General features: G+C 43.5%; 1 protein-coding gene across 1 annotated transcript in view; it reads left to right on the forward strand.

Moving 5' to 3' along the window:
* Nucleotides 1-27539, forward strand: part of CCDC73 (coiled-coil domain containing 73) — a 250798-nt gene that overhangs the window by 61143 nt on the left and 162116 nt on the right. Inside the window, exon 4 of the mRNA XM_048852773.2 lies at nucleotides 25841-25901. The gene's annotated coding sequence lies outside the window, so the exon portion shown is untranslated. The remainder of the gene's footprint in view (nucleotides 1-25840; nucleotides 25902-27539) is intronic.

The following is a 27539-nucleotide window of genomic DNA, read 5'->3' on the forward strand; positions in this document are numbered from 1 at the left end:
ACATTATTAAAGGCACAAGAGCAAACTATCCCACTACGTAGGAAAGATAGGAAGTATAGCAAGAGACCACCCTGGCTTAACCAGGAGATCTTCAATGATCTAAAACTCAAAAAAAGAGTCCTACAAAAGTGAAAACTTGGTCAAATTACAAAGGATGAATATAAGCAAATAACAGAAGTATGTAGGGACAAATTAGAAAAACCAAGGCACAAAACGAGATCAAACTAGCTAGGGACATAAAAGGAAACAAGAAAACCTTCTACAAATATACTAGAAGCAAGAGGAAGACCAAGGACAGAGTAGGCCTGTTACTCAATGAGGGGGGAAAGACAATAACAGAAAATGTGGAAATGGCAGAGTTGCTTAATGATTTCTTTGTTTTGGTTTTCACCATGAAGGCTGGTGCGATTGGACGTCTAACATAGTGAATGCCAGTGCAAATGAGGTAGGATCAGAAGAGGCTAAAATAGGAAAAGAACAAGTTAAAAATTACTTAGACAAGTTATATGTCTTCAAATCACTAGGGCCTGATGAAATGCATCCTAGAATACTCCAGGAGCTGACTGAGGAGATATCTGAGCGATTAGCAATGATCTTTGAGAAGTCATGGAAGATGGGAGAGATTACAGAAGACTGGAAAAGGGCAAATATAGTGCCCATCTATAAAAAGGGAAATAAGGACAACCCGGGGAATTACAGACCAGTCACCTTAACTTCTGTACCCAGAAAGATAATGGAGCAAATAATTAAGCAATCAATTTGCAAACACCTAGAAGCTAATAAGGTGATAAATAACAGTCAGCATGGATTTGTCAAGAACAAATTGTGTTAAACTAACCTGATAGCTTTCTTTGACAGGGTAACAAGCCTTGTGGATGGCCCAGACCTTCAGGCAGGGCCCCGCAAGCAGTACAATATAAGCACAGGCCCTGGATCAGGGCAGGGCCCGCAAACAAACACTCAGAAGCTCAGGCCCTCTGGCAGGGACTGAGCAAATAGTTTAACAGCAAACCCCAGGCTCCTGGCTTTGAGCGACCAGGGAGGGGGGAGACTGCCACCCGCAAGGTGGGTGGCAGGGGGGGCGCAGGCCCACCCCCTCCACTGCCTCCCAGCCCGGGGCCCAAGCAGCGGCAGAAGACCTGCTGCTGTGTCAATGGGGATCCTGGCTGCAACACACTGACATTGGCTCTGGCAGTGCTGCAGCCAGACTAGGGTCAGCTGCCCCCGGGCTACTTCCAGACTCCCCCTCGTAGGGTACCTGGGTCAGGGTGGTGTCCTTGGAGGGTTCCAGCACCATGGGCTCCTCTGGGTAGGTGGCGACAGGTAGGCTTGGCAGCTCCTCCGTGCACCGGTCAGCACTGGGCATTGGCTGGTTTGGCCAGTCCTCGGGTCGGCCACGGATTGCCGGGGTCTCCCAAGCCGGAGCCAGGCCACAGGTGTCTGGCCTCTCCGGCAGCTGTGGCCCAAGTGAGCTCGGGGGTTGGGCTTTTATACTACCGTCCTGCGCCTTGACCTCTGGGGGGTGGGTGCAGGATTCACTGGTTCCGCCCACTTTGGTGTCCGGGGAGGTTCTTCCCTCTGCAGGTTGGTGGGGCACCACACCGCCTCACTACAGATATATATTAGCAAGAGTACTGTAAGCAAGACATGAGATGGGGGACAACTGCAGCAGCTGCAGCTGCCATCCACTCCATGAACTCTGGTTTGGCCCATTTGGAGCCAGATGGAGACCTGAGATCTAATTTCAGCTCTTCCATTGACTAATATTAGTTCTGTGCACTTCAAAGCTCTTCTTATTGAGCAAAGCATTGTACTAGTACCTTAGGACTCAGGCAAGTAATTTCTTCCAATTTTATAAATAAGGTGACTGAGAGGTTTTAACAGGTAACATCTCGCAGAGGTAAGATTAGAACCCAGGTCTATAAGTCTCATCTATGTAGCCAAACGTTCAGATTTTTAACTATTTAGGCTTTGCTCTTCTCAATGTTGCAATGCCTAACTGATTTAGGAGCCTAGGTCTATTTTTTCAAAATTGATGTAGTCATGTACCTAAGTCTTTGAAATATAATCAGACTTGGGCTCCTAGGTCAGTTAAGAATTGCAATGATAAGCCTAACTCCCTTTCAGAATGAATGTAATGTATCTATAGGTTTAGCAATGCTGTTTATAAGTAGGGCCGTACCAAATTTGTGCCAACTTTCTGACCGAACAAAATTGAACACCCTTGTCCCGCCCCTTCTCTGAGGCCCCGCCCCATTCACTCGATCCTCCCTCCCTCCCTCCTTCGCTTGCTTTACCCCACTCTCAATCACTGGCTCATTTTCACTGGGCTGGGGAGAGTGCCTTTTTGACCTGGTGTTCCGGTTGAAAACTGGACACTTGGCAACCCTAATTTGCAGCCATGAAAAATGCATCACAGACCGTGAAATCTGGTCTTCTGTGTACTTTTACCTACACAGAAGTAAGGGTGCCAATGTCATGCAATGCCTCCTTTCTGGGCTGCTGCTGGTGGCGGCGCTGCCTTCAGAGCTGGGTGACTGGCTAGCGGCTGCCACTTTCCACTCTGCCTTCAGAGCTGAGGGCACTGCCGCTACCAGCAACAGCGCAGAAGGGTGGCATAGTATGAACACATGCACAAAATTTGCTGTTTATGTTGCGACCAACCCATGAAAAATGTGTGATTTGTGCGTGATTTAAGTAGACCCCTATTTGTAAGCCACTAGTTTCATGCCCCTACAGAGTCAGGAAGAGAACCCAGGATTACTGATTTACAATATTCCTCTGTTGTCCAGGAAATAGTTCTGTAAGTGTGTGTGTTCCATCCCTCTCTAGTGGCTGGTCCACATGGAATATAATAGTCTACTAAAGGTAGTTCTTTCCCTCAAGTGGTAGAGATCAGTGATGTGGATCTAAAGTTCCTGGCTCACAATCCTGCTAATTACCTATGCAGGATCAATACAGTTCCATATGATGGAATTTGTTTTTTAAATTTGCTTCCTAAAAACATAAATTACATTTAAAAATCTTAAGTTAAAAGAATGTCAAGGCTGCAAAATCAAGCACTCAAATGTTAATAAATGCTGGAATTAAGGTTGCATGTACAACCTTAATTTGGCTCCCCTGAGTATGCATTATGATATACTTCTTAAATACATGATCATATGTTTTGTACTACAGGACCTCTGCCTCACTGACAGACATTGAATAATAAAGAGAAGAGAGAGGATTTTCTCTGGTGTTTAATGCACCAGACTGGGACCCAGGAGATCTAGGTTCTATACCTGGCTCTCTTATCAGCTTCCTATATAATGGAAGACACAACTATCACAATTCATATGCCAAAAGGGTGGCAGGGGGCGGCGGAACTTCACTGACATCTTCTGAGTGTTTGACTTTGCTCTTTGTTTTTGTTTAGTTTAGTGTTGTACACAAATAGAAACTGAAAAAATATAGCTATGGATCTAATGATCATGCAGTGTCAGCATCTGAATATTCGTAGATCAAATAGACTACCAAATTAACATTTACCAAATTGTGCCAATATAGGTTTGGAAAACCCTTCTTTTGGATGCATTTTCTTCTATTAAAAAATTGTATTTGGCTGAACCAGAAAAAAGAACAAACACACAAAATCAGTTTAACACTAAATGAAAAGCAAAAAGTAACTCTAAGATACCTGTTTAGGATTAATTTAGAGAATTCTTTCAATCCATAAGAGTGCGTGTATAATATATATACTACACATCACTTTATTAAAGATATATTCTATTAATTGTGAAAACAAGAGTAGAAAATTAATTTCCCTCCCACAATCTTAATGAAGGAATAAAGAAACTAATTTCCCATTGCTGTTAGGGGTTTATCCACTCCTTCGCATATTAAGAAATTAATGTAACAGATCCAGTCAGCTGAACAGAGTCTCTGATTTCCCCTGCCCCCTATCCCTAAAACCAGGTCCTTCTTTCACATAAAATTATGAAAAATAAATTTGAAAGAGTCTACAAAAGGTATCTTAACTTCAGCCTCTTAGTGTTTTTAGATCCTAATATTTATGCATTGGGGGCCCAATTCTGTTTGTAATGAACTCTTCCTATGGATTTGATTTGAGGGTATTTGCTAATTCTGGGTCACCATTAACAAGAATATTTTCCTTGCATTTATTTAAAAAATATATTTTTAAAAATATCTCCTTGACTTATTTTCCTCACTAGTATTTGATTTTTTTAATTTTGTCAAATGATCCCCTTTTTTACTTGACTCAAATGTTAAAGAGAGGGGGGAAAAGCTCCCAAACATGGAATTGTCTTTAATGCTCTGTGTTCTGAAAAATCTAGATTTGATCACAAAAGTTTGAGAACTTGAGAATGTTATTAAACAATCACCAGAGACCAAGTTTTGCCTTGTAGAACCATGAGTTTGTGCTACAACAAAATAATTTGAAATTCTGCTGGGACAGGTTTTTTTGTTTTTTGGTATTTTTTTGTATACAAAAAATGCTAAACTCACAGGGTTTTGTAACTGTAAAACAAAACTCACAAATTTCCTTAAGGTATTTAAAATAAGTTTTATATTGCTCTTGATATGTACTCAACATTTTTTCCTTTTTCAAAATGTACATCTGAATTGAATGAAAGGTGCTGACACTGGTAATATTGGAAATTTATTTTTTTCTTAAGGGAGCCAAATCCTTCTCATCTTGCTACTTACACAAATAGCCAAATTGACTTAAATGGGACTACTCACATTATGACTTGAGCAAGTTTTGGCCCAGATAGGGGATAGGATCTGCAATATTCATTTTCCTTAAAGAAAATATTTTGAAAATTTTAGTGTTTTTTGGTTTTGAGAGGGTACAATTCAGGTGAAAATCAGGGAACAGGCAAATAGAAGTATCATTGTGTTGGACTCTCAAAGTCTCAGCAGTATCAATGCAATTTTCATTCTCTTCCAAATGTCTGCCAGCTCCATTATGTTATGTGGCCTCAAGAATCCTGGAATAACTTGGTAGGACATTGAAACTTGCCACAAATAGCAAGTTTCAGTGTCCTACTGGAGGATTCTTTTATGGGCTCCTACAGGATGCAGAACACGCTGGCCCTGATCCAGCAAAGTACATAAGCATATGCTTAACTTTAAACATGAGAGTAGTACCACTGGTTTTAAAATGACAACTTGTATGCTTAAATTTAAGCATGCACTTTTAAATTATTTGTTGGATCACAGCAACTTGTAGGAGTGAGCCATATTTCCAGTGAAATACTAAGCTAGATCTCATCCAAGACAGCAGCAAGAAGATATTTGTGACTATGTCTAGGGCAAGGAGATAACTACATAAAACTGTTCTTAACCTCTGCAAAATTCTCATGTGGAAAACTCTTTGGAGAGGCTCTTGACAATATTGTGGAAAAAAACAAAACATGTTCTTCCAGCACCTAGGGACAATAGAAAATTTCAATGCCAAAAGATTTTCTTTCACCAGTTTTAATAAAGAAAGTCCAGGAAGATGCAGGACTTTGATTACAAAAGGCACAGACTATGGAACAGAATTAGTAGAGGAGGAATAGGCAGATCTACCACTAATGTCCTGGACATGCAGGAAGAAAGACGAGATGCAAGAGATGTGTTTGAATCAGGCTGCAACTTTAACAACTTAAGCCATCTGGGAGCTAACTGATGTGGGTGTGAGAGAAAAGGAGTACTTGTGGCACCTTAGAGACTAACCAATTTATTTGAGCATAAGCTTTCGTGAACTACAGCTCACTTCATCGGATGCATCTGATGAAGTGAGCTGTAGCTCACGAAAGCTTATGCTCAAATAAATTGGTTAGTCTCTAAGGTGCCACAAATACTCCTTTTCTTTTTGTGAATTCAGACTAACACGGCTGTTGGTGTGAGAGAAGGGCCCAGCTGGAGGGGCAGGACCTATGTATCCTCCCCTGGGTGCACAGAGGCTGTCTGGTCATGCTCCCCCTGCCACCTTCGTGTCCCAACCCAAAGGAACAGGGGAGTCCATAAAGGACTTTCTTCAGACTTTCTTCAGACTGTCCAGAAAAAGAACCCAGGCCTTTGAGGTTTGTGGTGGGAGGTGCAGTCATGCTACTTAGAAGAACTTCTGTGAGAAAGCAACCTCTTCCATTCAATCAATGCTAAGTGGGGGAATGCTTGCTGCTTTCTTTTTAATCAGTAGACAGACAACTAAGTGCTTGAAGTCATCTGCCAGGGTTATGCCATCAAGTTAACTGAGACACCTACAATGACCATCCCATTATTAACATCCAGAGGTCTCAGAGAGCCAACACGGTCCAAATGGCATTGCATAGGTGTGATATGTGACTTTTCCAGAGGCCTCCCAATATTGTTGGCCTTTTTTTTTTCTTCTGTAACATATACAAACTAATGTCTAATTTGCTATACACTATCATCTATAAAACCACTAATTCCAATGGGAAATTTGTGAGAGAAAGACAAGCAGGATTTGACCCCAGCTTTCTTTCAGAAAGACTGCATTCCAGGTTTCTTCCTCATCAAATATCTGTACTTTGAAATATTTTTATTGAGGTGTATTATGTTGTATTTTTCAAAGGTGAATCTCGGTATTATTTTCTGCCATGTCTTTAATCCCTGTAAATACTATTTGTATTATTCCTCTGTCGTCTTAGTATGTTCTCTATTAAATATTAACTTTTTCACAATTAAATATTTTGTGAATTTGCCTGATTCATTACTTTAAAAAAATCTTGACTGGGGCTTTAAAAAAAAGAAAGTCTAAACTGCAAAATTTTGAAAACTTGGAGGAACATGTCAGAGCTCTTTATGGACTGATGTTATCTTATGATGCTTGATGAAAGGCTAAAGAGACCTCACTTGATATGTTCCATCTAAGGTATTCTTTGTAGATGTATTGTTCTAATGATACCACAAAACTATGCAGAGAAAGATTATGTATGAATTCAAAAGAACCCAACAACATATAATTTTCTGAACATAAGGATCTGTGGGACGACAGTTCCCCGGTTTCCTGTCAAGTATTTACACTATATCTAAAACACCTGTATGATATAGAAAAAAGCATGCAACGCTCTAGATTATCATGTGCTGTTTGTTTTTGGGAATAGCGGTCTCGAATTCTAGCAATAAATACAATCTCAGGGTATTACTACATTGATGTTTTGGGAAATCCCTATTCACAACACAAAAGGCTTAAAGAATTTGAAATGATCATCAAAATATTTGACATTGTCAAGAGTGACATCTATTTCATTTTGCCCCACATTTTTCTTAACATTTCTGGGAAATACTCCTTTTTATTTAAATTCATTTTAATTTGTAGGATTAGCAAGAGAACAGGAGAAGTAATTAGAATAAACAGATCAAGACTGTAGTATTAACAGAATCCCACAATCAGGACAACAACTGAAAACAGTTATAAACAAACAACATTAATACTTACAATATTTATAGTACCACAGGAATAAATGGCCAGAAATAGTGTTTTTCTTTTCTCCATGGCATGTTGCCTGTCTTGCTATCTCTGGTCTTTTTAAATCTGTGTATTTAAAAAGTACAAAACATAGAGGCTTAAATTGTTTTATATAGGATTTTACTATATTTTATTGATACCTTTGCTACAAATATTCTCAGGTAGTAATTACAGTAGTTAACATTAGGGTTACCAGATAGCAACTGTGAAAAAACAGGACAGTGGGTGGGGGATAAAAGGCGCCTATATAAGAAAAAGTCCCCCAAAATGGGATATCTGGTCACCCTAGTTAACATACAAAGCACTAGTTCTGGAATTTTACTCAGTGGTATAGATCATCAAATTCATGTAACCTAAAAAAATATCATGGAGTGAAAATATGTCATGAACGCTTCCATTCCAGTGCACTGTGTACACACTTTCTCAAAGGTGGGGTGTGAAAGGAATTTAAAAAACATGTTGGTGTAATTGCAAATATTTAGTGCCTGGAATTATGGTGTCTATATTTAGAATATATATGAAAGGTGGTTCTTTCATATTAGTAGAAATACATATTTGATACAATATTTGTGGTTGAGACTAAATATTCTGGAGTGAATAATTATAGCAAGTGTGAAAATGAACTGATATCAGATCTGTGTATAAATTGGTAATTGTATTTGGGTTAAGGCTGACATTAAAATCAGATACTGGATCTGATTCTAGAAGATGTAGAGGGTTACGGTTATCCTGTTTCACTGTAAAATACAAATATTAACTTATTTCACAAAATTGTATACATGATATAGAATACATTACCATAATAAAATGGATGCAGAAATGAGATAATAGCTGAGAGTTAGTTGCACAAAGGCTTAACTTGATCCAACATAGAAGATTGCAGAAAAAAATGTACTGCATTTTAAAAAGAATTGCAGTGTTGTTCTCAATAAACCCTTATTTGCAGAAGTTGCATCTTTGAACAGACTATAATAATTCACAGTGAAAACCATTAGAGCAATGCTGCAAGCTTCTCTAATATGTCATCTGGTTTAGACTAGCATCATAAATATTATTTTGAAGATTGTAATGTTTATATCATAACATCATGGTTTCCAACAGCTGTCATAGCCACCAGTATGTATTAATCTCACGCTTATATTGATCATTGTCTTTAAACTTCAGTAAAAAGGTCAGTTCTCTGCTTCGTTCAGTTTTCAGCTTCCACTGTGGCTTTGACAAGAATATCTGCTATATTAACAGTATCAGTCCAAATTCTGTCCCAACTCGCTAGTACTAAATTAGAGATTTGAAATCTGCTGTATGAGGAAACTCACTCAAAAGATGTAGGTTTCACAATCAGTAAATTTCAAATACATGTCATAGTTTTAACCATCTGAGTAATTCCTGGGATTGCTTTTTCTATGCCCTGGTCTACACTAGGACTTTAGGTCGAATTTAGCAGCGTTAAATCGATGTAAACCTGCACCCGTCCACACAATGAAGCCCTTTATTTCGACTTAAAGGGCTCTTAAAATCGATTTCCTTACTCCACCCCTGACAAGTGGATTAGCGCTTAAATCGACGTTGCCGGCTCGAATTTGGGGTACTGTGGACACAATTCGATGGTATTGGCCTCGGGGAGCTATCCCAGAGTGCTCCATTATGACCGCTCTGGACAGCACTCTCAACTCAGATGCACTGGCCAGGTAGACAGGAAAAGAACCGCGAACTTTTGAATCTCATTTCCTGTTTGGCCAGCGTGGCAAGCTGCAGGTGACCATGCAGAGCTCATCAGCACAGGTGACCATGATGGAGTCCCAGAATCGCAAAAGAGCTCCAGCATGGACCGAACGGGAGGTACGGGATCTGATCGCTGTTTGGGGAGAGGAATCCGTGCTATCAGAACTCCGTTCCAGTTTTCGAAATGCCAAAACCTTTGTCAAAATCTCCCAGGGCATGAAGGACAGAGGCCATAACAGGGACCCGAAGCAGTGCCGCGTGAAACTGAAGGAGCTGAGGCAAGCCTACCAGAAAACCAGAGAGGCGAACAGCCGCTCTGGGTCAGAGCCCCAAACATGCCACTTCTATGATGAGCTGCATGCCATTTTAGGGGGTTCAGCCACCACTACCCCAGCCGTGTTGTTTGACTCCTTCAATGGAGATGGAAGCAATACGGAAGCAGGTTTTGGGGACAAAGAAGATGATGATGAGGAGGAGGTTGTAGATAGCTCACAGCAAGCAAGCGGAGAAACCGGTTTTCCCGACAGCCAGGAACTGTTTCTCACCCTAGACCTGGAGCCAGTACGCCCCGAACCCACCCAAGGCTGCCTCCTGGACCCAGCAGGTGGAGAAGGGACCTCTGGTGAGTGTACCTTTTAAAATACTATACATGGTTTAAAAGCAAGCATGTGAAAGGATTACTTTGCCCTGGCATTTGCGGTTCTCCTAGATGTAGTCCTAAAGCCTTTGCAAAAGGTTTCTGGGGAGGGAAGCCTTATTGCGTCCTTCATGGTAGGACACTTTACCACTCCAGGCCAGTAACACGTACTCGGGAATCATTGTAGAACAAAGCATTGCAGTGTATGTTTGCTGGCATTCAAACAACATCCGTTCTTTATCTCTCTGTGTTATCCTCAGGAGAGTGAGATATAATTCATGGTCACCTGGTTGAAATAGAGTGCTTTTCTTCAGGGGACACTCAGAGGAGCCCATTCCTGCTGGGCTTTTTGCCTGTGGCTAAACAGAAATGTTCCCCGCTGTTAGCCACAGGGAGGGGGGAAGGTTGAGGGGGTAGTCACGCGGTGGGAGGAGGCAAAATGCGACCTTGTAACGAAAGCACATGTGCTATGTATGTAATGTTAACAGCAAGGTTTACCCTGAAAGAGTGTAGCCACTGTTTTATAAAATGTGTCTTTTTAAATACCGCTGTCCCTTTCTTTTTCTCCACCAGCTGCATGTGTTTCAATGATCACAGGATCTTCTCCTTCCCAGAGGCTAGTGAAGCTTAGAAAGAAAAAAAAACGCACTCGCGATGAAATGTTCTCCGAGCTCATGCTGTCCTCCCACACTGACAGAGCACAGACGAATGCGTGGAGGCAAATAATGTCAGAGTGCAGGAAAGCACAAAATGACCGGGAGGAGAGGTGGCGGGCTGAAGAGAGTAAGTGGCGGGCTGAAGACAGGGCTGAAGCTCAAATGTGGCGGCAGCGTGATGAGAGGAGGCAGGATTCAATGCTGAGGCTGCTGCAGGACCAAACCAGTATGCTCCAGTGAATGGTTGAGCTGCAGCAAAGGCAGCTGGAGCACAGACTGCCACTGCAGCCCCTCTGTAACCAACCGCCCTCCTCCCCAATTTCCATAGCCTCCACACCCAGACGCCCAAGAACGCGGTGGGGGGGCCTCCGGCCAACCAGCCACTCCACCACAGAGGATTGCCCAAAAAAAAGAAGGCTGTCATTCAATAAATTTTAAAGTTGTAAACTTTTAAAGTGCTGTGCTTAAAGTGCTGTGTGGCATTTTCCTTCCCTCCTCCACCACCCCTCCTGGGCTACCTTGGTAGTCATCCCCCTATTTGTGTGATGAATGAATAAAGAATGCATGAATGTGAAGCAACAATGACTTTATTGCCTCTGCAAGCGGTGACTGAAGGGAGGAGGGGCGGGTGGTTAGCTTACAGGGAAGTAGAGTGAACCAAGGGGCGGGGGGTTTCATCAAGGAGAAACAAAGAGAACTTTCACAGTGTAGCCTGGCCAGTCATGAAACTGGTTTTCAAAGCTTCTCTGATGCGTACCGCGCCCTCCTGTGCTCTTCTAACCGCCCTGGTGTCTGGCTGCGCGTAACCAGCAGCCAGGCGATTTGCCTCAACCTCCCACCCCGCCATAAACGTCTCCCCCTTACTCTCACAGATATTGTGGAGCACACAGCAAGCAGTAATAACAGTGGGAATATTGGTTTCGCTGAGGTCTAAGTGAGTCAGTAAACTGCGCCAGCGCGCCTTTAAACGTCCAAATGCACATTCTACCACCATTCTGCACTTGCTCAGCCTGTAGTTGAACAGCTCCTGACTACTGTCCAGGCTGCCTGTGTACGGCTTCATGAGCCATGGCATTAAGGGGTAGGCTGGGTCCCCAAGGATACATATAGGCATTTCAACATCCCCAACAGTTATTTTCTGGTCTGGGAATAAAGTCCCTTCCTGCAGCTTTTGAAACAGACCAGAGTTCCTGAAGATGCGAGCATCATGCACCTTTCCCGGCCATCCCACGTTGATGTTGGTGAAACGTCCCTTGTGATCCACCAGTGCTTGCAGCACTATCGAAAAGTACCCCTTGCGGTTTATGTACTCGGCGGCTTGGTGCTCCGGTGCCAGGATAGGGATATGAGTTCCGTCTATAGCCCCACCACAGTTAGGGAATCCCATTGCAGCAAAGCCATTCACTATGACCTGCACATTTCCCAGGGTCACTACCCTTGATATCAGCAGATCTTTGATTGCGTGGGCTACTTGCATCACAGCAGCCCCCACAGTAGATTTGCCCACTCCAAATTGATTCCCAGCTGACCGGTAGCTGTCTGGCGTTGCAAGCTTCCACAGGGCTATCGCCACTCGCTTCTCAACTGTGAGGGCCGCTCTCATCTTGGTATTCATGCGCCTCAGGGCAGGGGAAAGCAAGTCACAAAGTTCCATGAAAGTGCCCTTACGCATGCGAAAGTTTCGCAGCCACTGGGAATTATCCCAGACCTGCAACACTATGCGGTCCCACCAGTCTGTGCTTGTTTCCCGAGCCCAGAATCGGCGTTCCACAGCATGAACCTGCCCCATTAGCACCATGATGCATGCATTGGCAGGGCCCATGCTTTCAGAGAAATCTGTGTCCATGTCCTGATCACTCACGGGACCGCGCTGACGTCGCCTCCTCGCCCGGTATCGCTTTGCCAGGTTCTGGTGCTGCATATACTGCTGGATAATGCGTGTGGTGTTTAATGTGCTCCTAATTGCCAAAGTGAGCTGAGCGGCCTCCATGCTTGCCTTGGTATGGCGTCCGCACAGAAAAAAGGCGCGGAACGATTGTTGCTCTGACGTTGCTCTGACGGAGGGAGGGGCGACGTTGCTCTGAACGTTGCTCTGACGGAGGGAGGGGCGACTGAGGACACGGCTTACAGGGTTGGCTTCAGGGAGCTAAAATCAACAAAGGGGGTGGCTTTACATCTAGGAGTATTTCAGGCAGGACTTCACGGAGGGTTCCAATAAGAAATGGTGCACCTAAGTTATCATTCTTATTGGAACAAGAAGGTTAGCCTGGCCTCTGATTGATACATGGCTAGATTTACCTCGCTGCACCGTCTCTGTGAGTGACTGCAGTGTGACCTAGAAGAATGAGTCCCCTAGACAGGGGATGGGGGGAAGCAAATGAGTACAAAACAAATCTGGTCTATTTCTTGTTTTGATCCACTCCATCTATCTTTTACATCTTTGGCTGGCAGCAGACGGTGCAGAAGGACTGCATGCCATCCACATCTCATGGCTGCTCGGCAGAAGATGGTACAGTACGACTGCTAGCAGTCCGTATCGCCTGCCCGCTCACCATAAGACGGTTCAATAGGACTGACTGCAGGACTAAAGAGAATGACCTGATCAAGTCACTCCAAATTTAGTCCCTGCGCCCATGTCTGCCCAGGCGCTCCCAGCCGACGTGGCCAGGAGCACCTCGGACATGACGATGACGGCTACCAGTCGTACTGTACCGTCTGCTGCCACAAGGCAAGGGGTTGCTGCTACTGTGTAGCAATGCCGTACCGCGTCTGCCAGCACCCAGGAGACATAGGGTGACGGTTACCTGAGCGGGCTCCATGCTTGCCGTGGTATGGCATCTGCACAGGTAACTCAGGAAAAAAGGCGCGAAACGATTGTCTGCCCTTGCTTTCACGGAGGGAGGGAGGGAACGGGGGGCCTGACGATATGTACCCAGAACCACCCACGACAATGTTTTAGCCCCATCAGGCATTGGGATCTCAACCCAGAATTCCAATGGGCAGCGGAGACTGCGGGAACTGTGGGATAGCTACCCACAGTGCAACGCTCCGGAAGTCGACGCTTGCCTCGGTACTGTGGAAGCGCTCCGCCGAGTTAATGCACTTAGAGCATTTTCTGTGGGGACACACACACTCGAATATATAAAACCGATTTCTAAAAAACCGACTTCTATAAATTCGACCTTATTCCGTAGTGTAGACATACCCTATGACTACTTTTCAATTAAATTGTGATTTAAGCTCAGTAGATATTGCTATGAATATCGTTGAGAAGCATGAATTATCCATTTATACAAACAAAATGGTTTAATGAACATCCTTCCTGTATTGACATTATAAACTACATGCAAAACAATGAGATGCAAAATGATTTAGAATAACAATATTTTGGAAAATTTTAGTGGTGAGGCTTCTTCACAGAGAATGAATCGGCACTCAAATTGTGATAGATGCAACAGAACATTAAATGAAGTAAGTCTCCACAATCCTTTCAGGCTACTATTTTTCTTTTTTATGTTGCTAAACACATCTCCACAATTCACTCATTTCTTTCCATTCCTACTGTCCAGTTGTGGTGTTTAGCTGTTGCTTATAATTATTAGAATTGGGAGCACTGGCTGTTGGGAGTCTGAAAGGAGAGGAAGGAAGGGGGAGGAGTTGAGAGTCTGGGAGAAAGCTATAGAGGGTGCAGCAGCAGTTTGGTAAAGAGGTTTCCACTTTGAAAATAAAGTCCTGTTGAAGCTTGTTAGTACCTTTTCTGGTTGATACGACATTTTGGCGATGAGGATGGATCTTCTACCTCTGAACCCACCTGCACCCTTTCTACAAAGCCCAGGTGAGCCTCCAATTGCTTTTACTACCTGGATCCATTTGTTTGAGACTTATCTGCTTGCAATCAGTGGTACAGAGATTTCTGAAGTAAGAAAACGTGCTCTGATAATCCACTGCCTTGGAGCAGAAGGGCAGCATATATTTTACACTTTTCCCCTTGCAGATGATAAATATGAGACTGCACTCACTGCATTAAAGAATTTTTTTGTGCCAAAAGTGAATGTAGTAGCTAATCGCTGTGTGAGCAGAAACCAGGGGAAATGATCATGCAGTATATTGCTTCCCTGATTTTTGTGACTTTGGGAATATGGCATGTGAGATGATTAGAGACCAGCTCATTGAGAAAACAACCATGCTTCATGAAGGAGAACGCTTACTTCTAGAACCACAACTTACAGTAGAAAAAGCAATAACCATTGCTACTCAGATTGAGTCAGCTACAGCTGAAGCCAAAATAATGAGCATGGATACAGGAGGCACAGTCCAGGCTGTGACTCCTTTGCAGAAAAGTTCACTACCACTGCAGACACACAATTGCAAGATGACAGGTTTCAGAGTAGCAGCTGTGTTAATCTGTATTCACAAAAAGAAAAGGAGTACTTGTGGCACCTTAGAGACTAACAAATTTATTTGAGCATAAGCTTTCATGAGCCACTGAATGCATCCGATGAAGTGAGCTGTAGCTCACGAAAGCTTATGCTCAAATAAATTTGTGCCACAAGTACTCCTTTTCTTTTTACAATTGCAAAAGGAAAACTAATGAAAAACCACTGAATCAGCAAATTCAAAATACAGTAAAAGCATGTTTTTGCTGTGGATCCCCACAATACCTTGCTAGCTACACAGGATGTCCAGCAAAAGTAGCACAGTGCAATCATTGCAAAAAGATTGGACATTTTGCCAAAGTATGTCACAGTAGCCAGTTCAATCAACAGGTGCATGTAGTTACAATACCAGATGTTACTGTGCTGAGCGTGGACAAAATCACTACTGCACATATTCCAGAACAGATAAAGTGCACTGTAGACGTTTCTGCCATATCCTCAGGCAAACCACACTCTATTCAGCTAATGTTGGACACTGGCTCAACAGTATCTATACTACCTGATTCCATCTATTTGCATTACTTTAAAGATTTGCCTCTTACTGAACCCAAGCTTCACTTGGTGTGCTATTTGAAAAACCATATTCCAGTACATGACTGCCTGCCAGTAATAGTTACTTTTGGTGATTGCTATGTAACTGCAGAGTTCTACATTGTCCACAAAGGCACTCCTATCCTTGGCAGAGATTTATTGGCTGCTTTAAATCTCAGGGTAGTTAATGGATGAATTGATCTTCCTCAGCAAAGCACTCTTGCGGTACATACACCACTTTCAGCTGGGACCCAACACCAAGTTGAGGAGGAACTTGGCTGTGCTTTTGGGTTTCTGCATAAAGTTAAAATACGGAACAATGTGATGCCTGTACAACAGAGGTTACGGTGCTTACCATTTTCAGTCAGAGAAGCTGTTTCAGAGGAACTTAGAAAACTTGTTCAAAAGGACATTATTGAAGAGATTGACTCCTCGGAATGGGTTTCACCTATAGTAGTGACGCAGAAGAAGGGTGGAGGCATTCGCCTTTGTGTTGACTTAAGGGAGACAAATAAAGCTATTGTGATTGACAGCCATCCTCTTCCTCACATAGAAGAAGTAGTTGCAGAACTCCATGGAGCAAAGATGTTTTCTACTCTTGATTTGCAGAGTGCGTACCACCAGGGCATGAAGATAGCAGAGACCTCACAGCATTTATTACACAAGGGACTATTTCGTTTTAAACGTGTTCCATATGGTCTCACATCTGCCCCAAGTGCCTTTCAAAAAATGATGTCATTGATTCTGAAGAATCAACATGGAGTTCAGTGCTGTCTGGATGATATTATTGTGTTTGGAAATACTTCTGAGAAGCATAACAATAACCTGCAGTCTGTACTAAACTGCATCAGCACAGCAGGCCTCCAGCTCAATAGGTCCAAATGCAAATTTAGACAAACTGAACTCTCTTTTCTGGGGCATACAATTTCACAGGCTGGACTAAAACCTGATCCAGATCATATCCTGGCAATTTCAAATGCTCCTCCTCCAACAGATTTGCAAGCCTTACATTCCTTCTTGGGTCTTACCTCCTGGTATGCAAAATTAATTTCCAATTATGCTTCTGTCATTGAACCATGACGGGAATTACTACGGAGAAGTTCAACCTTAGTGTGGACAACGGATGCACAAGCTAGTTTTAAAACGTGAAAGACTTGATTGTACATAGTCCAGTACTTGCACTATTCAGTCCTGCATTGCCCACTATTGTAACTACTGATGCTTCTGATTGTGGACTTGGGGCTGTTCTTAGCCCTGGTCTACACTAGGACTTTAGATCGAATTTAGCAGCGTTAAATCGATTTAAACCTGCACCCGTCCACACAATGAAGCCCTTTATTTCGACTTAAAGGGCTCTTAAAATCGATTTCCTTACTCCACCCCTGACAAGTGGATTAGCGCTTAAATCGACGTTGCCGGCTCGAATTTGGGGTACTGTGGACACAATTCGATGGTATTGGCCTCCGGGAGCTATCCCAGAGTGCTCCATTCTGACCGCTCTGGACAGCGCTCTCAACTCAGATGCACTGGCCAGGTAGACAGGAAAAGAACCGCGAACTTTTGAATCTCATTTCCTGTTTGGCCAGCGTGGCAAGCTGCAGGTGACCATGCAGAGCTCATCAGCAGAGGTGACCATGATGGAGTCCCAGAATCGCAAAAGAGCTCCAGCATGGACTGAACGGGAGGTACGGGATCTGATTGCTGTTTGGGGAGAGGAATCTGTGCTATCAGAACTCCGTTCCAGTTTTCGAAATGCCAAAACCTTTCTGAAAATCTCCCAGGGCATGAAGGACAGAGGCCATAACAGGGACCCGAAGCAGTGCCGCGTGAAACTGAAGGAGCTGAGGCAAGCCTACCAGAAAACCAGAGAGGCGAACGGCCGCTCTGGGTCAGAGCCCCAAACATGCCGCTTCTATGATGAGCTGCATGCCATTTTAGGGGGTTCAGCCACCACTACCCCAGCCGTGTTGTTTGACTCCTTCAATGGAGATGGAGGCAATACAGAAGTAGGTTTTGGGGACGAAGAAGATGATGAGGAGGAGGTTGTAGATAGCTCACAGCAAGCAAGCGGAGAAACCGGTTTTCCCGACAGCCAGGAACTGTTTCTCACCCTAGACCTGGAGCCAGTACCCCCCGAACCCACCCAAGGCTGCCTCCTGGACTCAGCAGGCGGAGAAGGGACCTCTGGTGAGTGTACCTTTTAAAATGCTATACATGGTTTAAAAGCAAGCATGTGAAAGGATTACTTTGCCCTGGCATTTGCGGTTCTGCCTTTGCAAAAGGTTTCTGGGGAGGGCAGCCTTATTTCGTCCTTCATGGTAGGACACTTTACCACTCCAGGCCAGCAACACGTACTGGGGAATCACTGTAGAACAAAGCATTGCAGTGTATGTTTGCTGGCATTCAACCAAAATCCGTTCACGCGGTGGGAGGAGGCAAAATGCGACCTTGTAACGAAAGCACATGTGCTATGTATGTAATGTTAACTTTCAAGGTTTACCCTGAAAGAGTGTAGCCACTGTTTTATAAAATGTGTCTTTTTAAATACCGCTGTCCCTTTTTTTTTCTCCACCAGCTGCATGTGTTTCAATGATCACAGGATCTTCTCCTTCCCAGAGGCTAGTGAAGCTTAGAAAGAAAAAAAAACGCACTCGCGATGAAATGTTCTCCGAGCTCATGCTGTCCTCCCACACTGACAGAGCACAGACGAATGCGTGGAGGCAAATAATGTCAGAGTGCAGGAAAGCACAAAATGACCGGGAGGAGAGGTGGAGGGCTGAAGAGAGTAAGTGGCGGGCTGAAGAGAGTAAGTGGCGGGCTGAAGACAGGGCTGAAGCTCAAAGGTGGCGGCAGCGTGATGAGAGGAGGCAGGATTCAATGCTGAGGCTGCTGCAGGACCAAACCAGTATGCTCCAGTGTATGGTTGAGCTGCAGCAAAGGCAGCTGGAGCACAGACTGCCACTGCAGCCCCTCTGTAACCAACCGCCCTCCTCCCCAAGTTCCATAGCCTCCACACCCAGACGCCCAAGAACACGGTGGGGAGGCCTCCGGCCAACCAGCCACTCCCCCACAGAGGATTGCCCAAAAAAAAGAAGGCTGTCATTCAATAAATTTTAAAGTTGTAAACTTTTAAAGTGCTGTGCTTAAAGTGCTGTGTGGCATTTTCCTTCCCTCCTCCACCACCCCTCCTGGGATACCTTGGTAGTCATCCCCCTATTTGTGTGATGAATGAATAACGAATGCATGACTGTGAAGCAGCAATGACTTTATTGGCTCTGCAAGCAATGATTAAAGGGAGGAGGGGAGGGTGGTTAGCTTACAGGGAAGTAGAGTGAACCAAGGGGCGGGGGGGTTCATCAAGGAGAAACAAACAGAACTTTTACACCGTAGCCTGGCCAGTCATGAAACTGTTTTTCAAAGCTTCTCTGATGCGTACCGCGCCCTCCTGTGCTCTTCTAACCGCCCTGGTGTCTGGCTGCGCGTAACCAGCAGCCAGGCGATTTGCCTCAACCTCCCACCCCGCCATAAACGTCTCCCCCTTACTCTCACAGATATTGTGGAGCACACAGCAAGCAGTAATAACAGTGGGAATATTGGTTTCGCTGAGGTCTAAGCGAGTCAATAAACTGCGCCAGCGCGCCTTTAAACGTCCAAATGCACATTCTACCACCATTCTGCACTTGCTCAGCCTGTAGTTGAACAGCTCCTGACCACTGTCCAGGCTGCCTGTGTACGGCTTCATGAGCCATGGCATTAAGGGGTAGGCTGGGTCCCCAAGGATACATATAGGCATTTCAACATCCCCAACAGTTATTTTCTGGTCTGGGAATAAAGTCCCTTCCTGCAGCTTTTGAAACAGACCAGAGTTCCTGAAGATGCGAGCATCATGCACCTTTCCCGGCCATCCCACGTTGATGTTGGTGAAACGTCCCTTGTGATCCACCAGAGCTTGCAGCACTATTGAAAAGTACCCCTTGCGGTTTATGTACTCGGCGGCTTGGTGCTCCGGTGCCAAGATAGGGATATGGGTTCCATCTATAGCCCCACCACAGTTAGGGAATCCCATTGCAGCAAAGCCATCCACTATGACCTGCACATTTCCCAGGGTCACTACCCTTGATATCAGCAGATCTTTGATTGCGTGGGCTACTTGCATCACAGCAGCCCCCACAGTAGATTTGCCCACTCCAAATTGATTCCCAACTGACCGGTAGCTGTCTGGCGTTGCAAGCTTCCACAGGGCTATCGCCACTCGCTTCTCAACTGTGAGGGCTGCTCTCATCTTGGTATTCATGCGCTTCAGGACAGGGGAAAGCAAGTCACAAAGTTCCATGAAAGTGCCCTTACGCATGCGAAAGTTTCGTAGCCACTGGGAATCGTCCCAGACCTGCAACACTATGCGGTCCCACCAGTCTGTGCTTGTTTCCCGAGCCCAGAATCGGCGTTCCACAGCATGAACCTGCCCCATTAGCACCATGATGCATGCATTGTCAGGGCCCATGCTTTCAGAGAAATCTGTGTCCATGTCCTGATCACTCACGGGACCGCGCTGACGTCGCCTCCTCGCCCGGTATCGCGTTGCCATGTTCTGGTGCTGCATATACTGCTGAATAATGCGTGTGGTGGTTAATGTGCTCCTAATTGCCAAAGTGAGCTGAGCGGGCTCCATGCTTGCCGTGGTATGGCGTCCGCACAGAAAAAAGGCGCGGAACGATTGTCTGCCGTTGCTCTGACGGAGGGAGGGGCGACTGACGACACGGCTTACAGGGTTGGCTTCAGGGAGCTAAAATCAACAAAGGGGGTGCCTGTACATCAAGGAGTATTTCAGGCAGGACTGCACGGAGGGTTCCAATAAGAAATGGTGCACCTAAGTTATCGTTGTTATTGGAACAAGGAGGTTAGCCTGGCCTCTGATTGATACATGGCTAGATTTACCTCGCTGCACCTTCTCTGTGAGTGACTGCAGTGTGACCTAGAGGAATGAGTCCCCTAGACAGGGGAGGAGGCAAATGAGTACAAAACAAATCTGGTCTATTTCTTGTTTTGACCCACTCCATCTATCTTTTACATCTTTGGCTGGCAGCAGACGGTGCAGAAGGACTGCATGCCATCCACATCTCATGGCTGCTTGGCAGAAGATGGTACAGTACGCCTGCTAGCCATCCCCATCTCTTGCCTGCCTGGCAGAAGATGGTGCAATACGACTGCTAGCAATCCTCATCTCTTGCCTGCCTGGCAGAAGATGGTACAGTACGACTGCTAGCAGTCCGTATCGCCTGCCTGCTCACCATAAGACGGTTCAATAGGACTGACTGCAGGACTAAAGAGAATGACCTGGTCAAGTCACTCCAAATTTAGTCCCTGCGCCCATGTCTGCCCAGGCGCTCCCAGCCGACGCGGCCAGGAGCACCTCGGACACGATGAGGACGACTACCAATCGTATTGCACCGTCTGCTGCCAGAAGGCAAGGGGTTGCTGCTACTGTGCAGCAAAGCCGTACCGCGTCTGCCAGCACCCAGGAGACATAGGGTGACGGTTACCTGAGCGGGCTCCATGCTTGCTGTGGTATGGCGTCTGCACAGGTAACTCAGGAAAAAAGGCGCGAAATGATTGTCTGCCCTTGCTTTCACGGAGGGAGGGAGGGAACGGGGGCCTGATGACACGTACCCAGAACCACCCGCGACAATGTTTTAGCCCCATCAGAGCGCTCCATTGTGACTGCTCTGGACAGCACTCTCAGATGCCCGATTGTTTGCCATTGCTCTGACGCTGGGAGGGGCGCTTACAGGGTTGGCTTCAGGGAGCTAAAATCAACAAAGGGGGTGGCTTTACATCAAGGAGTATTTCAGGCAGGACTTCACAGAGGGTTCCAATAAGAAATGGTGCACCTAAGTTATTGTCCTTATTGGAGCAAGAAGGTTAGCCTGGCCTCTGATTGATACATGGCTAGATTTACCTCGCTGCATCTTGACTGCAGTGTGATCTAGAAGAATGAGTCCCCTAGACAGGGGAGGGGGGGGAAGCAAATGAGTACAAAACAAATCTGGTCTATTTCTTGTTTTGACCCACTCCATCTATCTTTTACATCTTTGGCTGGCAGCAGACGGACTGCATGCCATCCACATCTCATGACTGCTCGGCAGAAGATGGTACAGCACGACTGCTAGCAGTCCGTATCGCCTGCCCGCTCACCATAAGACGGTTCAATAGGACTGACTGCAGGACTAAAGAGAATGACCTGGTCAAGTCACTCCAAATTTAGTCCCTGTGCCCATGTCTGCCCAGGCGCTCCTGATCGACCTCACAGAGGCGACCAGGAGCACCTCAGACATGACGATGACGGCTACCAGTCGTACTGTACCGTCTGCTGCCACAAGGCAAGGGGTTGCTGCTACTGTGTAGCAATGCCGTACCGCGTCTGCCAGCACCCAGGAGACATAGGGTGACGGTTACCTGAGCGGGCTCCATGCTTGCCATGGTATGGCGTCTGCACAGGTAACTCAGGAAAAAAGGCGCGAAATGATTGTCTGCCCTTGCTTTCATGGGGGGAGGGAGGGAACGGGAGGCTGACGATATGTACCCAGAACCACCCGCGACAATGTTTTAGCCCCATCAGGCATTGGGATCTCAACCCAGAATTCCAATGGGCAGCGGAGACTGCGGGAACTGTGGGATAGCTACCCACAGTGCAACGCTCCGGAAGTCGACGCTTGCCTCGGTACTGTGGAAGCGCTCCGCCGAGTTAATGCACTTAATGCACTTAGAGCATTTTCTGTGGGGACACACACACTCGAATTTATAAAACCGATTTCTAAAAAACCGACTTCTATAAATTCGACCTTATTCCGTAGTGTAGACATACCCTTACACAACTGCATGAGGACAACACAGAGAGGACTGTTGCATTTGCTTCAAGGACACTAAGTAATGCTGAGACAAAATATTCTACAGTCGAAAAAGAAGCACTTGCTTGTGTCTGGGCTACTGAAAAATGGAGAACTTACCTGTGGGGCCGCACGTTCAAGTTGCGCACAGACCACAGCCCTTTGACAACGTTGCTCACCGCGAAAGGACTGGAAAGAGCAGCATACCATATTGCTCGATGGTCTGAAAGACTACTCTTTTTCAATTATGAACTGGAATATAAGCCTGGAAACCAAAATGTGGTTGCTGATTGCCTTTCTCGCCTACCTTTGCCTTCACCATATGGTCCACCCAAGGGATGAGGATGTAGTGGTTGTGCTTATTACAAGCACTCTAACTGCAGTTACAAGAGAACAATTTCAAGCTGCTTGTTCAGCGTGTCCAATTCAACAAAAGCTACGGGAATTTCTGACAAAGAGATGGCCCACTCACCCTAAAAACCTTGACCCAGTTTTGCTGCCTTATTTTAGAGTTCAGGATGAACTTTAACAGAAGTTTGAAAGAGAGTTTGCAAAAGGCTAAACTAGAAGGGCTCCTGACTACCTTCATGCTATTCTTCATTTTCACATAGAGTCACCCACTGTGCTTGGCCCAAGTTGCATGACTAACTGTCCCCTCTTCTCACACTTAATTCCATGTCATCTTCTATGCAACCTTCTTGATGGAGGTCTGATCAGATCCACCATGCTTCCGTATTTTCTTCCTCCAAGTCCTTCCCTAAAATGCACTTCTAAGACAGCTATGAACCTGAGTTCTCCCTGTGGGTAGAAAACAAATAAAAAAATAATAGAATAAAAATATCCAAACAAAAGCTATGGCATACTGAGGAAGTTCCAGAGGACTGAAAAAAAGCTAATGCTTTGCCAGTTTGAAAAGAGTTAATGGGATGAGCTGGGTATAGAATGCAATCTGTAAACAATTAAAGGGTGGTAGCATGGTTAATACTAATCAACATGGTTTTTAAAGAAAATTGGTTTTGTTAAAAAAAGTGATATTTTTAATGAGATTTCTAGTTTGGTTGACAAAGGTAACTAATGACATCATAGACTTTGGTAAGACATGTGACTTAGTGCTGCACAACACTGATTAAAAATTAGCACTATATAAAATCAATGTAACTCATATTAAATGGATTAAAAACTGGCTAATTGCCATATCTAAACAATAATTGTAAATGTGAAATCATCCTTCAATAGGGTGTTTCTAGTAGGGTCTATGGTATCTGCTCTTGGCCCAATAGTATTTAATATTTTTATCAATGATCTGGAAGAAAATACAAAATAACTGCTAGTAAAGTTTGCAGATGACGCACAAATTGGTGGAGTGGTAAACAATGATTAAAAAAGGTCTGTACTACTGATGACCTGGATCGCTTGGTAAGCTCGTTTCCCTTTAACAACATCTGTTTGAATATAGCAAAGTGCTAGGTCATACATCTAAGAACAAATAATGTAAGTCACATTTACAGGGTTGGGGGGTTGTATTTTAGAAAGCAGTGATTCTGAAAGGAATGTCAGGGTCATGATAAATAACCAACTGAACATGGGATTTGAGTGCAATGCTGTAGATAAGAGAGCAATCACAATCCTTTGTTATATACACAGCAGAATATCATGTAGGAGTAGGGAGGTAGTATTCAACTATGTATATTGCATTAGTGAGCTCACTACTGTGTCCAGTTCCACTGTCCATACTTTAAAAAAGACATTGGAAAGACTGGAAAAGGTTCAGAAAGAGCTACAAGCATGACTGAGGTCTGGAAGAAATGCCATATGTTGAGAGTATGCAGAGAGGGGCAATTCTATCAGAGAAGAGATTTCTCAAACTTTCCTTTTAATTTGGTGAGGTCAGAATCTTAACCTCACCAGCACATCACTAACATGATGTGTAGTACCCCCTATTGTTCAGACACACTATTCATCACAACCCACCCCCTTCCTCCCTTTGCTTATTGCCGATTACACTGAGAGACTAAAGAAGCTCAATCTATTTAGTTTATCCAAGAGGAGTTTAGGAGGTAACTTGCTCACGGTCTATAAGTACCTACGTGGGGACAAAGCTTTCTGATAATACAGAGCTCTTTAATTTAGCAGACAAAGGCATAACAAGATATGACTGGAAGGTGAAACTAGACAAAGTCAGGCTAGAAATGAGGCACAAATGTTTTATAGGGAGGGTAATTAGCCTTTGGAACAACTTACATAAAAATGTGATGAATTCTCCATCACTTGAAGTCTTTCAGTCAACACAGGATATCTTTCTAAAAGACATGGCCTAGCTCCACCAGAAGTTCTGGGTTTGATGTAGGAATTACAGGAGAACACCTATATTTATAACAAAAATTTAGCATGTGTTTAATTGTTTTTCTGAATAGGGATGGATTTAATCATATGCCCTGAATCAGGGCCAAGACTTGTAAGCTCTTCGGTACATGGAATTTGTCTTCCTACATCTGTGTAAAGTAACTGTAGCACTAACAGTGTGCCATAAATAATATACTGACCTTGGAGTTATTCTCTTGAAGCCACAATTATTTTTTAAAATATTTTTAATTGTTCTCTGAATATTGTATTATTTGCATTTACACGTTTTATACTGAAAGTTTGGTCTGTCCCATTTCAATTCCTCTAAACTGTCTCCTTAGTGAAACCTGCAAAACTAATGTTGAAAAGCCATTTTGTTTTATCTGTTCATTAAATGTTCAAACAATATTTAGCTTTATCCACTTATAATATCTGGCCCTGTTCATGTTGAAGTCAATGTGAGTTAGAGCACGATCAGGCTCTAAATGCATAAGATTGGGGATTTGAACATCTACACTAATATTCATGTAAGTAAGAAGCCAATTACAATGAAAAGTGAAAACCTGTGATGACAGACCTTTATGAACAGAACATATATGGCCCCAGTTGCATGTTTTCAATCAGTAATCCCCAGGACAGTAAAGACACCTAATAAGCATCTACGCGGGAAGAAAAAATTCTGAACAATCATGCATGATTCCTAAATAGCTTAAAGCTTTATATGGACTGACAGTAGGAATTTTTCAGTAATATTTTTACCATGGTCCATTTGTGATAGTTAGCGTAGATAGCACTATGTCTCCGGGCATGCAGCTGTAGTAACTGGTAAGGTCAATGAGGACTAACTTGATAATGCATTAAAAACCGACACAGAGTGACATGGCCACTGTTACTTATATTGATAGAAACTGGCAATGCTGAAGTCAGTACTGGCTGCAGTACAGTAAGGACTGGAAAACATTAAGGATTGTCTCCATGTAACTGTATATTGCAATTACTGTTACATTCAGATTTTTAAAAAATATTCTTTTTTAATGTACTATAATGTTAACAAATAATCCATCTGAAGAAATACAAAAGTATTTGAAATATTAAAATTTTGTTTTTGGTTTTAATTGATCTAATTCTGCTCACTTTTTTTCATGTCAAAGACATGGTATTTCATGCATCATATTTCTAAAGAAGTCAACACTGTGGATCTGAGTGGTTCAGGTATGTGACTTGACATTATACTCATCCATTATTGGCTATTGCTTTGTTCTGCATGCCTGGCTGAAATTGGGTTGTATATTTCCCAGAGGTCAAATTGTTCACAACTCCTGTTATTTTTGTGCAAGAAACTTAGAAGTCTGAGATAAATTTATTTGGAGATATGACCTTTAGCTGAAATAACATAGTGGAGCAGGTTTGAAAAAAATGAAAAAATATAGTGCCTATTTAAACTATGTAATAGAAATAGTTGGAAAAAAGGCTATAATATCGCGTTAGGGAGCTATATGTCGGACCTATCCAAATAATTTAGTACGTTATATGAGATAAATTTCCAACAGTTCAAATATTGAGGCAGGTCCACACTACGGAGTTAAGTTGATCTAAATTGTGCAACTCCAGCTACGTGAATAACATAGCTGGAGTCGATGTACCTTAGGTCGACTTATTGTGGTGTCTACACTGCACTGGGTCGATGGGAGAAACTCTCCCATCGACTTACCTTATGCAGCATCGATTCACTGGTAAGTGGAGACAAGCCCTTAGAGTTAAACTGAAATCTGAATGACTGGAAAATTTTAGTCACAGATTCTTTACTTTAAAAAATATAGGAAAAGTTGGAAATCTGGAGCCCAACCTTCTTAACTTTTGTCTACCGGGAAGTCGTCTTCTGTTTATATTGTAGTTTGAGTTAACAAGATCTGTTAAATGTGGAATACCTGGAATTATAAATTAAGACTGCATTCAGCAACCAAACTTTTATTATTTTTATGTATAATTATTTCTATAGTGCCATTTGTGTGCACAGCTGTTACAGAAAAATTAAAAATGAGCAAAGAGATTCCCAGTTTAAGACCCTGATCCTGCAGCCCATACTTCCTCAAGTACACCTTCTATAACAGTTGAAGGCTCAAACTCTATATTTTATATGCAGAACATTATGGAAGAAGGAAGGTGGGTTTGAGAACTATGAAAATTAATATAAAAATGATATATTTCTGTTATGCAAACATTTTATTTTTTGTATAACCATGATTTGTGCTTTTAGTATCCCCCAATTAAGGCATCAGTTGTGGCTCCATAGTTAAGTTTTTAATTCTGCAATCAAAGCAGGGGTTCAATTTCTTTGTTATAAATGAAAAATACAGCCCCCCAAAATAGCATTAATTCTTTGCATATAGAATGAATTTTGAGAATTTGAAAGTAAATTCATTAATTAGTTTAGATGTTAAAATTAATTAAAAATGGGTCCTTTAAAAATTTAGAACTCGTCAGATTTTTATTTGACTCTAATGAAAATTAATAACAGAATAATGCAAACTTCCCTTATAATTAAAACTCAATGAAATCTTGTGTATAAAGTACACGATTTTTTTAAAGGGATTAACGTTTAACTGGTAATTTTTTCCAGTTATTCTTCATAATGGAAATTTTCTCTTTTAGCACAGGTTAAAGAATAATGTTCTCCTACAGAGAATTCCACAAAGAACTTAAGAGAAACAAAAATATGCCCTCTTCCAAAATGGTCAGCATATCCCATTGTTCCCAAAAGGAGTGATGTCAAGCTTTAGGAAGATGACCGTAGTCTCTCTATTATCGGGAGGTGAAAAGGAGAGAGAGGTGGATTAGGGGTTTGTGGAG

This window comes from Caretta caretta, chromosome 6 (genome assembly GCF_965140235.1).
Source record: "Caretta caretta isolate rCarCar2 chromosome 6, rCarCar1.hap1, whole genome shotgun sequence".
In the NCBI taxonomy this organism is placed as follows: domain Eukaryota; kingdom Metazoa; phylum Chordata; order Testudines; family Cheloniidae; genus Caretta; species Caretta caretta.